The following is a 14,315-nucleotide window of genomic DNA, read 5'->3' as shown; positions in this document are numbered from 1 at the left end:
TCATGACCATGCTTTGTTTGGTTTAGAAACAAACCATCGGAAGTGAAATGGTTTGTTGAAAGTGTAAGCCACCTAAAGCTTGCTAGTAACAAATTTCATATGCAATTTTTCGGACAATACAAGTTCTCGAAGGAAATGGTGATCAATGTCGATATGTTTAGCTCTCTTGTGTGCTTCCGGGCTTTCACTAAGGAAGATGGCGATTAAGTTGTCACAAAGTAACATTAGTGGTTCAGTTGGCAATGCATTTAAGTCACGTAAGGGATGAGGAATCCATGTGAGCTCGGCAGTGTCGTTCGCCATGACTTGGTATTCAGATTCACAGCTACATCTTAAAAAGTTAGTTTTTTTTTTCAAACTCCCAGACCCAAGATTTGCACCAAAGAAGATCGCGTAGCCATAGGTGGAACATCTGGTTTCAATATAACACGTTAAATCTGCATCTGAGTAACCAATCCGCATTGATTTGGAGGACACAAAAATTGAAGACCATGATTGAGAGTGTCCTTGATGTATCGCATGATCCTTTTTAGTAAGGTAAGGTGTTCATGTGTTGGATGGTGGAGGAACTCACCTGCTTGATTAACAATGTATGAGATGTCCGGGTTGGTGATAACCAAATAATAAAGAGCGCCAACAAACGATCGGTAGAGGGTTAAGTCGTGGAAAAGAGTTTTGTTTATAGAAAAATATCATTTGTGGCCAGTGCCATTCCAACAGGTTTATAAAAAAGAATACCGGCCCGACATAGAATATCATGACCATACTTGGTTTGGTTTAGAAACAAACCATCGGAAGTGCAATGGTTTGTTGAAAGTGTAAGCCGCCTACAGCTTGGTAGTAACAAATTTCATATGCAATTTTTCGGACAATACAAGTTCTCGAACGAAATGGTGATCAATGTCGTGATGGGTTTTAGCCATAAGAACTTTCCTATGTGCGCATGCAAAACCCTAATACTTGGATCTAGGCTTTCTAATTAAACATGCTTTGAATCCAAGACTTCTAATGACTAATTAGGTATGAGAACAATACAAAATTAGGTCTAGAAGCATACCTTTGAATCTCTTGTTTGATCTTGTTGTCTTGGAGTTCTAGAGTCACAATTGTCACTCCTCTAATGGCTTACAAACACCAAATAGCAAAGAAGATGATTTGGGAGAGAGAGGCTAGGAGGAAATCGGCCAGGGGTTCTCTATTCACAATGAGGTGCCGATTTCCCTAAGCCATGGGGTCTATTTATACTTGTATACTCCTTAAGGGTTACAACTTAAACCCTAGTTGGATAATCTTCTCTTAAAGAAATCCATATCCTTACCATAGATAGCCTTGGACGATTTTGAGCTATCCTTAGCTCTAGAATTCGTCCAACCCCTATCCAATAAGGATTTACAGTCTAAAGTGTAACTATCAAACAATTGACAGTTTATACCCTCTTACTTAATTAATCTCTTTAAGTCACCAAATTAATACCAATTAATTTATGACTTATATCAATCAAATAACAATATTATTCTTTATATTATTCTCATAATATATTAATAATATTTATTCTCTCTTAATAAATCATCCTATCAAGTTGCTATGGTGAAGGCAACCCAAAAGGACCATGCACAATCGGGTCAAATACTTGCCTAATATAGTTGCAGCCTTAGACACTATTCCAACAGTCTCCTACCTGGATAAGTCTAGTAACTATATGCACAAGTACAATTCGATTTGCAATCGTAGCTCTCAAAGACGCTGCCAAACTCTGATCTAATCAATCTTGTCCTTTAGATAAGGGATCGTACAGTCCTCTGTTAGATATCATGCTGACAATTCTATGGAATGATTAGTCAAGCATTTAGGTTTCTCGATCTCTGATTTATTTGACATATAACTTAATCGAACACATCAATTCAGTTCTGACCGGGCCTGGCACATAAGTCAAATCAAATCATCGAGCGGCCGAGATATCACTTTTACCTTCTTAGGATAAAAGTTACAGATAAACTTTGACTTATATGCATTTACTTATTCATTAACCAACTATACACAACAATGCGTTTTATGACACCGAGTTACTGATGCGTTTTCGCATTATCAATGTACAATCAATTAACAAATAACATACCATATATCTAGGTTTTAAGACTCTATGATATTATCGTCTTGCGATCACCCTTTTATATCATATTCCATAAGGTGATTCCAGCAAGTGCGGGTTTGTTCCAACGCTCAAAACTAGTTCATAAGCACTCATGAACGTTGCAGCAACCCTCTGCTATGTCTATTACCATTTAGACAAACTACACACCGATTCATGACAATCTTCATTCATATCTACATCCAATATATGAACGATTGTGGACAATTTGAATAATTCGATTATTCTTAATAAACTCAATTATTCTGGAAGTCAAAACATGCAAAATGAAACAATAGTTAAACAATTAACATAAGACAGTAACATTACTTATAAATAAAACTCCTTTATTTAATCATCAAATGTTAATTACATTTATCTATTACACGTTTCTAATAATATCTATCTAATCTATGCTAATATCATCCTTCAGCCCAATACTCCTAGCATGCTGCAAGTGCTTAACCCTACTCAGTCCCTTCGTAAGCGGATCTGCCGGGTTATCTTCTGATGATATCCTCTTCACTACGAGTCGTCCTTCTTCTACACGATGTCTAATAAAGTGATATTTTCTGTCGATATGTCTTGATCTACCATGATCTCTCGGTTCCTTGGTCAAGGCAACCGCTCCTTCATTATCATAGAAAATCTCCATGGGCTCCTTTATGGCAGGTACAACTCCAAGATCACCGATGAAGTTCTTCAGCCATATTGCCTCCTTCGACGCTTCGCTCGCTGCAATGTACTCTGATTCGCACGTTGAATCAGCTACGGTTTCCTGCTTGGAACTTTTCCAAGTCACTGCTCCTCCATTCAGGGTAAAGACCCAACCCGACTGTGAACGGTAGTTTTCCTTATCGGTCTGAAAACTGGCGTCACTATACCCTCGCACCTTCTAGTCATCACTCCCTCCGAGGACTAAGAACCATTCCTTCGTCCTCCGAAGGTACTTAAGGATATTCTTCACCGCAATCCAATGGGCTCTGCCAGGGTTCCCTTGATATCTACTAACCATGCTCAAAGCAAAGGCTACATCAGGGCGAGTACAAGTCATAGCGTACATGATTGAGCCAACTGCGGAAGCGTATGGTACTCGGCTCATTTCTGCTATTTCAGCTTCGGTACACGGACATTGAGTCTTACTCAACTTGGCATTACTTTGTATCAGTAATTCTCCCTTCTTCGAGTTTTCCATACTAAAACATTTTAGTACCTTCTCTAAGTAAGTGTTCTGACTAAGTCCAATTAGTCTCTTACTTCTTTCTCTTACTATCCTTATTCCCAAAATTTAAGAAGCCTCTCCGAGGTCCTTTATAGCGAAGCACTTCCCGAGTCCAGGACTTAACTTCCTGCAGAGTTCGGATGTCGTTTCCTATGAGTAATATGTCATCGACATATAGAACGAGGAAGCTTACTATACTCCCACTGACATATAGAACGAGGAAGCTAAGTATAGTCCCACTGGCTTTGACATATACACATGATTCATCTTTGCTTCGTACAAATCCAAACTCTTTGACTTTCTCATCGAAGCAAAGATTCCATCTGCGAGACGCTTGCTTAAGTCCATAAATCGACTTCTCAAGCTTACACACTCTATTCGGATGCTTTGGATCCACAAACCCCTCTGTCTGAGCCATGTAAACATCCTCAGCCAACTTTCCGTTAAGGAAAGCGGTCTTCACATCCATTTGCCATATCTCATAATCATGATATGCGGCAATAGCTAGCATCACTCTAATAGATTTGATCTTCGCAACTGGTGAGAAGGTCTCTTCATAGTCAACTCCGGGAGTTTGAGTAAAGCCCTTCGCAACCAATCGCGCTTTATATGTGTGTGCTTTTCCATCCACATCGGTCTTCTTCTTGAATATCCACTTGCACCCAACGGTCTTACGTCCGGGCACATTATCAACCAAATTCCAAACTTGGTTATCATACATGGATTGGATCTCGCTATCCATTGCCTCTTTGCATTTTGCAGACTCCGGGCCTGCCATGGCTTCCTTATAGCTATTAGGTTCATCAAGATTTATTAGTGTACCATCACTAATATACGTGTCCCCTTCGGTAGTAATATGAAAACCATAAAACTAGGGTTGAACTGTAACTCTATCGGAATGTCTAAGAGGTAAAGATTCATCAATCGGTTCAACCGGAGTTTCCTCCTCGGGTTGAGTGCCAACGGTAGAGGTTCCTTCATCTATCGACTCTTGAATCTCTTCAAGCTCGATTTACCTCCCATTTTCTCCTTGGCCTATGAGTTCTCGCTCTCAGAAAACTCCTCTCCTCACAACAAAGACAACATTTTCCTTCGGTCTATAGAAGAGATATCCAAAGGATTTCTGCGGGTAGCCAATGAAAATACATCGCTTACTACGAGGTTCGATCTTGTCGTGAGTATCTCGTCTTATGAAAGCCTCGCAACCCCAAACCTTGATATGTGCCAATGAGGGAGCTTTCCCTGTCCACATCTCGTGAGATGTTTTGGCAAACTTCTTAGTAGGGACTCGGTTAAGGATATGGGCGGCAGTCTCTAAGGCATACCCCCAAAAAGAGATAGGTAGTGAAGCACGACTCATCATAGAGCGAACCATGTCCAACAAGGTTCAATTACGCCTTTCTGCCACACCATTCAACTGCGGTGTCCTAGGAGACGTCAATTGTGAAACTATTCCACACTCCTTGAGATAATCGTGGAATTCAAGACTTAGGTACTCCCCTCCTCGATCGGATCGAAGCATCTTGATTTTCCTGCCCAATTGATTCTCCACTTCATTCTTGAACTCTGTGAACTTTTCAAAGGTTTCTGACTTTTGCTTGATTAAATAGATATACCCATATCTACTATAATCATCGGTAAAAGTCACGTAGAAGCGGTTCCCATCCTTTGTGGTTGATCTAAACGGTCCACATACATCGGTATGTATTAGGTCAAATAGACCCTCACCCCTTTCACACGTACTCGTGAAGGGTGATTTAGTCATCTTTCCAAGCAGACAAGACTCGCATGTGTCATCTTCCCTAAGGTCGAATGACTCCAACACTCCATCCTTTTGGAGTTGGGCTATGCGTTTCTTGTTGACATGTCCAAGAAGATAATGCCACAAGGATGCTCTATCCATACTATTGGAAGAATCTATGTTTAAAACATCATTTCCTAAGTTATCAACAATTATAACAGTTTCATAAATTCCATTACATGGTATAGCTTCAAAATAAAAGAAACCATTTAGATAAGCCAAAATAGAACCATTCTCATTATTAAAAGAAAATCTAAAACCTTGTCTAAACAAACCATGAAATGAAATGATGTTTCTAGCCATTTCTGGCGAATAGCAACTATTGTTCAAATCTAAACATAAATTATTCCTAAGCACTAAAGAATACACTCCAATCTTGGTCACATGCGACGATCTTCTGTTCCCCATGATTAGATTGATCCTTCCTTGCTCCACATCCCTACTTCTTCTTAGTCCCTGCACATTAGAACAAATGTGATCACCACAATCGGTATAAAGAACCCAAGAAATAGCATGATTAGAATCGTTAGATTTAATTGTGTATATACCTGCGAAAGACGGCTTGATCTTTCCTTCCTTAATGGCTTGCAGGTACTTTGGGCAGCTTCTCTTCCAATGTCCTATCTTATGGCAGTGGTGGCACTCTGCCTCCTTTGGGTTAGGGCAGGGCTTAGCAGGATTAACTTTGGTCCCACTAGAAGAGGCATCATCTCTGGCTTTAACCTTGCGATAGTTCTTAGACGAACCCTTCTTCTTCTTTCCCTTCCCTTGACCAATAGCCAAGACAGGAGCAGCAGGTAGATTGGGAGTTGGTGCAACAGACATGTCTTTGAAGTGGCTCTCAGCGACCCTCAAGAGACCTTGGAGTTTGCTTAGGGTGACCTCCTCTTTGTTCATGTGGTAGGTCATCCTAAATTGATTGTAGCTCAGAGGCAAAGAGTGAAGCACCATGTCGATCGCCAAGTCTTCCCCAAAGTCAACATTTAACTTGCGAAGACGGTCGACATACCTTTGCATCTTTTGCAGGTGCACGGTAAGAGACTCTCCATGACCCATCTTAGCGGAAATCATGTTAGTGAAAATCTCATAACGCTCTTGCCTCGCGTTTTGGTGGTATCTCTCCAATAGGTCTTGATGCATCTCGTACGGGTACATGTCCTCATAGGACTTTTGGAATTCGGAGTTCATGGTGGCTATCATGATGCAATGTACCTTCGTTGCATCGCGCTCATGAGTTTCAAAAGCGGTCATTTCAGCCGGAGTAGCGATTTCAGGGTTAATTTTCTTGAGCTTCTCATCGAGGACATACTCCTTATCCTCATAGCGAGCAATGGTGCGAATGTATCTTATCCATTCGCTAAAGTTCGTCCCATGGAAAGTGATCTTTTGACAAAGGCTCATCAATGTGAAAAAACTAGCAGCAGCGCTGTTTGCGTTCGACATCTACAAATAGAAAGGACAAAGATAGATTAGAATATGAATCCCAAATTATCACCCAATAAGAAAGATTAGGGCTAGGATCCAACAACAATATTTACATATTAGAAAAGGGATGCCGTAATCCAACATGCAAATAATATGAAGGTAAGTGAACGACGATTCACTAATTCTCCACCATAAAAACCTAACTATAAGTCCTAAATGTATTGAGAATTCCTAGGTTCGGATGAGATTCATTGAAACTATTCAATAGCATATTTAAATCTCGATATGCCCCTCTTGTTTGTGACTAGGATACCGAGGATCACAAAGCGAGTGTGAATGACCATGCAAATTCACATGGTGCCTTCATTGTAACGATCACCTATTCGATGTGTCGGTAAACCACACACGCTCCATCGAACTATGATAAACAATGAATCACCCTTTGACACCTTTGCTTAGAACCAATTAGTGTGCCGGTAAACCACACACGCTCCACTAACTTCTTAGCAAGGGTGCAAAGTGTAATTTCATAGGATTGCATCAATTCACTTTTCCTAAAGTAACTAAGATTGGGAAATTTTTTTAAAAATGTGTAGTTACTTTGTATTCCATATTATACTTTTAATGAGAGGATGAGGTTGCCCTATCCTACCCATTCGGCTAACGACCCTCCACCGATCAAGCAAGTGGTGGGTGTGAGTGTACACCCATTAAGCGCCATTTTATAGGCCGCAACCTTATACCCACCTTATAGATCGGCTTCGTGAATGAGGCCTACTAACGGTAAGACTAGCATTTTAGTTATACATATATATATATATATATATATATATATATATATATATATATATATATACTAATCTTGGAATATTATATTAGTATAGGGTTGTATTTTAAACTTTTTAAAAACTTAGGGTTTGAAATTTAAATTGTCTAAATTAAAACTCTTAATCACAAAACTTAAATTTCAAAACTTGAGGACAAGTTTTAAACATTTAAAAACATGGAGGATCAAATAACAAATAATTCTAATTAACAATTAATTTCCTAATTATCTATATTTGATTTATTCAAGATTTCTTATAAGATAGTTACCAATTTAATCAAAATAATTAATTAATTATCATATAAGGAAATTAAATATTTTATTAGTTGATAAATATCTTTAATTAGATCAAGATTATAGTCATATATATCAAAAAGCCGGATTAGTATTGATCTAATATGATTAAGGTAAGTTTCCATAAGATAATCATGAAGAAATCCCGAATCTGGCCTTTCCTGACGCTTGGACTCGCCGAGTGCACCAAGGGACTCGCCGAGTCTGGCCAACTCGCCGAGTCCACTATGGAACTCGCCGAGTCCAAGACTCAGAAACAAAAAAATCGAATTTTGCAGTTAAGTTTCAAACAAACAAGCAACAATTTAATAGAAACCAACCTAGGCTCTGATACCACTGATGGGTTTTAGCCATAAGAACTTTCCTATGTGCGCATGCAAAACCCTAATGCTTGGATCTAGGCTTTCTAATTAAACATGCTTTGAATCCAAGACTTCTAATGACTAATTAGGTATGAGAACAATACAAAATCAGGTCTAGAAGCATACCTTTGAATCTCTTGTTTGATCTTGTTGTCTTGGAGCTCTAGAGTCACAATTGTCACTCCTCTAATGGCTTACAAACACCAAATAGAAAAGAAGATGATTTAGGAGAGAGAGGCAAGGAGGAAATCGGCCAGGGGTTCTCTATTCACAATGAGGTGTCGATTTCGCTAAGCCATGGGTTCTATTTATACTTGTAGACTCCTTAAGGGTTACAACTTAAACCCTAGTTGGATAATATTCTCTTAAAGCAATCCATATCCTTACCATAGATAGCCTTGGACGATTTTGAGCTATCCTTAGCTCTAGAATTCGTCCAACCCCAATCCAATAAGGATTTACAGTCTAAAGCATAACTATCAAACAATTGACAGTTTATACCCTCTTATTTAATTAATCTCTTTAAGTCACCAAATTAATACCAATTAATTTATGACTTATATTAATCAAATAACAATATTATTATTCTTTATATTATTCTCATAATATATTAATAATACTTATTCTCTCTTAATAAATCATCCTATCAAGTTCCTGTGGTGAAGGCAACCTAAAAGGACCATGCACAGTCGGGTCAAATACTTGCCTAATATAGTTGCAGCCTTAGACACTATTCCAACATGTCGATATGTTTAGCTCTCTTGTCTTCTACCGGGTTTTCACTAAGGAAGATGGCGATTAAGTTGTCACAAAGTAACATTAGGCGTTCAGTTGGCAATGCATTTAAGTCACATAAGGGATGAGGAATCCATTTGAGCTCGGCAGTGCTGTTCGCCATGGCTTGGTATTCGGATTCACAGCTACATCTTAAAAAGTTAGTTTTTTTTTCAAACTCCCAGACCCAATATTTGCACGAAAGAAGATCGTGTAGCCATAGGTGGAACGTCTGGTTTTAATATAACACGTTAAATTTGCATTTGAGTAACCAATGATCATAGATTTAGAAGACACAAAAATTGAAGACCATGATTGAGAGTGTCCTTGATGTATCGCATGATCCTTTTTACTAAGGTGAGGTGTTCATGAGTTGGAGGGTGGAGGAACTAACCTGCTTGATTAACAATGTATCAGATGTCCGGGTGGTGATAACCAAATACTAAACAACACCAACAAACGATCGGTAGAGGTTTGAGTCTTTCAAAGGATTTTTGTTTATAGAAAAAACATCGTTTGTGGCAAGTGGCATTCCAACTGGTTTAGAAACAAGAAGACCGACTTGACATAAAATATCATGACCATACTTGGTTTGGTTTAGAAAGAAACCATCGGAAGTATAATGCGTTGTTGAAAGTGTAAGCCATCTAAAACTTGGTAGCAACAAATTTCATATGCAATTTCTCAGACAATACAAGTTCTCGAACGAAATGGTGATCAATGTCGATATGTTTAGCTCTCTTGTGTGCTACCGGGTTTTCACTAAGGAAGATGGCGATTCATTTGTCACAAAGTAACATTAGGCGTTCAGTTGGCAATGCATTTAAGTCACGTAAGGGATGAGGAATCCATGTGAGCTCGGCAGTGCTGTTCGCCATGGCTTGGTATGCAGATTCACAACTACATCTTAAAAAGGTAGGTTTTTTTTTTCAAACTCCAAGACCCAAGATTTGCACCAAAGAAGATCGTGTAGCCATAGGTGGAACGTCTGGTTTCAATATAACACGTTAAATATGCATCTGAGTAGCCAATGATCATAGATTTAGAGGACACAAAAATTGAAGACCATGATTGAGAGTGTGCTTGATGTATCGCATGATCCTTTTTCCTAAGGTGAGGTGTTCATGTGTTGGAGGGTGGAGGAACTGACCTGCTAGATTAACAATGTATGAGATATTCGGGTTGGTGATAGCCAAATACTAAAGAGCGCAAACAAAAGATCGGTAGAGGGTTGAGTCGTGAAAAGGAGTTTTGTGTATAGAAAAAACATCATTTGTGGCATGTGGCATTCCAACAGGTTTAGAAACAAGAACATCGGACTAACATAGAATATCATGACCATACTTCGTTTGGTTTAGAATCAAACCATCGGAAGTGTAATGGTTTGTTGAAAGTGTAAGCCGCCTAAAGCTTGGTCGTAACAAATTTCGTATGAAATTTTTCGGACAATACAAGTTCTCGAACGAAATGGTGATCAATGTCGATATGTTTAGCTCTCTTGTGTGCTACCGGGTTTTCACTAAGGAAGATGGCGATTAAGATAGTGCTTTCAGCTTAAGAATCCTCAGAGAGAACATCAGGGAGAACTGAACTTCTAGATCACTTCAGCAAGTACAAAGATAGCAACAGACTGATTGAGGAGGCTTCAATGCAATCCGTCACATAGTCTTCAATTGCAACTTCACCTTGCTTCTAGGGTTGAAAGATTGAATGTCGAAAGAATAATCTTTATTTCTTGCTCCTTCGAATGCGAATTCTTCGATGCTCACGGATGAGGCTTTAGCTCAGAAATCTTTAACACAAACTCCATGAGTCTTATCTATACCTAAAATCTGTTTTCAAGACAAAACAAAACTAAAAAGGAAAACTTAGCACGCAAATTAAAACTGAAACAAAAATATTTTTGGATTTGTTAATTAATTTTTTTTTGATTTTTTTTATCTTTGAATTTTTCTGATTTTTTTTCATTATTTTTAATTTTTAATTCTCCCCTAATATTTAAATTAGAACAAACTCTGACAAATTTAACAAAAATAAAAATGATATCTAACTTTAAGAGTGATTTTTGATCAAAGTTTTTAGACAGCCTTAATCCACTTGTCGGTACCTTCTATCTTCACGTCTTTGTCTGGTCGATTGCTGGTATTGTTGTCCACTTAAACACGAAAAATTGTGACAAATTCAGGACATACTATTTGTTACAAGACAAGGTAAACTTAAGTTCCTAAAAATTATATCTGATCCTAATTCCATAGATACTATATCTTAAGGACCACTCATCTGACGACGACCAGGGATATTGTTGTCCACCTAAATTGAGCAGCGAGATCTATAGACAATCTTTGAGTGTTCAATTTTAATTGTACTGAAACATGTTTCCCGCTTCCTAATATGCCCCAGCCATCAAGAACTTCCAGAGTACTCCTTACACCGGGTGAGCAGACAATCATTTAGAGAGAGAACAGATTCAGATTGCTATTACTTATTGTTTCAGAGGGGTTGAGAAGTAGAAGGTTGCATATGCTGTGTACCAGGTCGGATTGGAAGTCACGCAAAGGAGACATCATATGGCTAACAGATAAGAGGAATTTCATATATATATATATATATATATATATATATATATATATATATATATATATATATATATATATATATATATATATATATAACATGCAGAGAAATAGAGTTGTATATGTTGTGTACCAGGTCGGATTGGAAGTCACGCAAAGGAGACAACATATGACTAACAACAGAAACAAAGAAAACAATTTTCTACAGACCTAATTTGTCGGAATTTACCAGTCGCCCCATCCAACCGGAATTAAGGACAGAATCCGCACATCGGGGAAAAGTTAAACCACGGTTCCAAGTACAATTTCATTTAATCTGACAAGTGGATTCCCATATATATCTCCCTGCTCAACCTATCCAAGTGTCGTATTGTCAGGCTAAACGTGTCTAACTAGGTCAAGATTTGTCAAGTGTATAAATTTCCTAAGTTCAACTCTGCCTAGTCATGTCCATTTAGAATCTTTCGTGCCTACCGACGCATCAAACCAGAGCATAGACCCTTCAACTTTGGGTACGTTACGCAGAATTAGATTGCATGTTATCACTAGATAATATCACTTCCCAAAACATCTCGCTCAAGCACATTTCATAACCAACATATTTTTTTGATTTTCTGATTTTCTAATGCTTTTGGATTTTTTAAAATTTCAAAATTTTTTAATTTTTGTTTTGTTTTGATTTCTCCCCCTAAATTTGTGCATAGGAGAGAAACGAAAGTAAATGCGCAAATTTAAACTATCCTAAAACAAAATTTAGTCTTTAAAGCGAATCAGCTTAGGAAAAACTCAGGAGTATAGAGAAGAAAACTCAAACCGTAAGTCACCGATTGAATTTACATCCAGAAGGTCTGAGAATAGCACGCGTAATCTCAGAACAGATCCAAAAATTCTTCATGTCGTTAATCACTGACCCCATGAGTGATCTCTTCCTTTCTACCTTTCCCGCAAAAAGACACATACTCTCAAACAAAGGTCTGAATGTTGTACAGTTGAGAGATGTACCCTATCATGTGCCTGGAACAGCTATTACCAACAAACCGAAGTCTGATGATATGCCTCCATAGCTGCTCCGACATAGAGCGGGATCAATTGGTCTTTGGAACCCAGTCCATTTTGAAACTGGGTCAACCTTTGTCATCCTTGCACGGTACTCTCTCCCATGACATATCCTGTTTATCACAAACATAAAATGAAGAAATATTAGAGGCATTAGCTGATTTGGGAGAGTGAGCCTTTGGAACCCATTTGTAGTTGAGTTTAACCCATTTCTTTTTCGATCTGATGGGTGGCTCAATACTTTCTTTTGATCTTGATGTCGGCCGTTGAGATGACTTTGATTTTGGATTCGCGGGAGCATCTCCTGGATTTGGATTCTTGGCCGACATTCCCTTCGTGACTTTGGGATTTTGATTCTTGTCCTTTGGAGTTTGATTCGTGGCCTTGGGAGTTGAATTCTTGGCCTTCTTGGCATTCCAGTCGTCAATGTCTGATCATGATCTCGAGGGGTTTCTTTTGAAGTATCTCCCTCTTGGAGCGTTCTGCTATCCTTGTGCATAGTAGGGAACGTATGCGCGATTTGGACAATTTTTGGCAATGTGTCCAGGTGTTCCACAGTAAAAACATGTCTTTTTCTTCACTGTGAAGTTGTTTCTTTCTGCCCCTGGTGGCGTATCCTTGCCTTGACTCTTATTGTTCCCACAAGCACAATTGTAGGAGGTACTCTGTTTCTCTGGAATTGGTGGCATGTATTTCTCAACAGCAGGTTGATCAGAAACAGCTGAGTTCGAAGCAACAGATTCAGAGTTCAAGGAGATGTTGGTTTGTTTAATGGTTTTCTCCTTGTTCTCATGTTCTGCTACCTTACCTACACATGAAGCAGAAACATTAGTATTTTCAACATTAATAAATCCTCCTGACACAAATCCATCTCGTTTGCCATATCGAAAATATGGCTCCCTATCAGTTTCGTCCTGTGTCATAGGGATGGATGTGTAGTTATGATTATAAGGAGGAGGTACACTATCATACCCTAGACCCTTGTTTTGATTTTCTTTGAATTTTAATTGGGTTTCATATAAGGACTCGACTGTTTGACTTGACGCATTATAATTTTTGAAACTGACATCTGTTTTTCCACACTTAATTTTTAAAGCGTCAAGTTCTTCAGTTACAACAGCAAGTTGTCTCTTAATATAGTCATAATTGTCACACTTGTTGTTATACTCTTCCTGAAGCTTCCTAAAGTCCTTGGTTTTTGCTTCTAATTCAGCCTTTAGGGGTTTCTGTCCTTTCCTGAGTTGATATCCTTTATATCTCAGGTCCTCAACTTCCTTTCTTAATAAATCAATTTGTCCCCGAAGAAATTTAATCGTATCTTCACATAATTGAGAACATGAAGCTTGGCTTGCTGCTGCTGAGAAGTGTATAAAGTTTAAACAATCAAACTGCTTAACAAGATCCCTTGTAGCTCAACTGGTTAAGGTGCAATTTTTGGAGTGTTGGAGGTCTCGAGTTCGACCCTTGGCACCTCAAAATCCCCTTTCTTTTTATAATAAAGAGCTGTTGATGCGAGGACGAGGAAGCAAACACGTTTCCGACCATAAACCCTTCAAAGGCCGTAAACTCTCCAGAAATCGCTGTTCTTGATGAAAAACAACGTTTTTTTCACTCTTTTTGCTCCAAAACTCGATCAAAAACTCGTTTTTAGGAAAAACGCAAAGAACAAACCCCCCTTATTTTTGCGAGATCTATTTAAAAACGCAAAAATCTCTTCAAAATAAGATTAAATAAGCTCCAGATCTGAAAACAATTGAATGATACAACCAAGCTCTAATAACAATTGTAAATCCTAATCTGCTTGTGTATCAATCAGATCCGTTTGATGGTACGGAATCCCAATCAAACGGATGA

Source organism: Lactuca sativa, chromosome 7, assembly GCF_002870075.4.
Source record: "Lactuca sativa cultivar Salinas chromosome 7, Lsat_Salinas_v11, whole genome shotgun sequence".
NCBI lineage: Eukaryota > Viridiplantae > Streptophyta > Magnoliopsida > Asterales > Asteraceae > Lactuca > Lactuca sativa.
The sequence above is the reverse complement of the archived record's forward strand: the minus strand, read 5'-3'. Positions refer to the sequence as shown.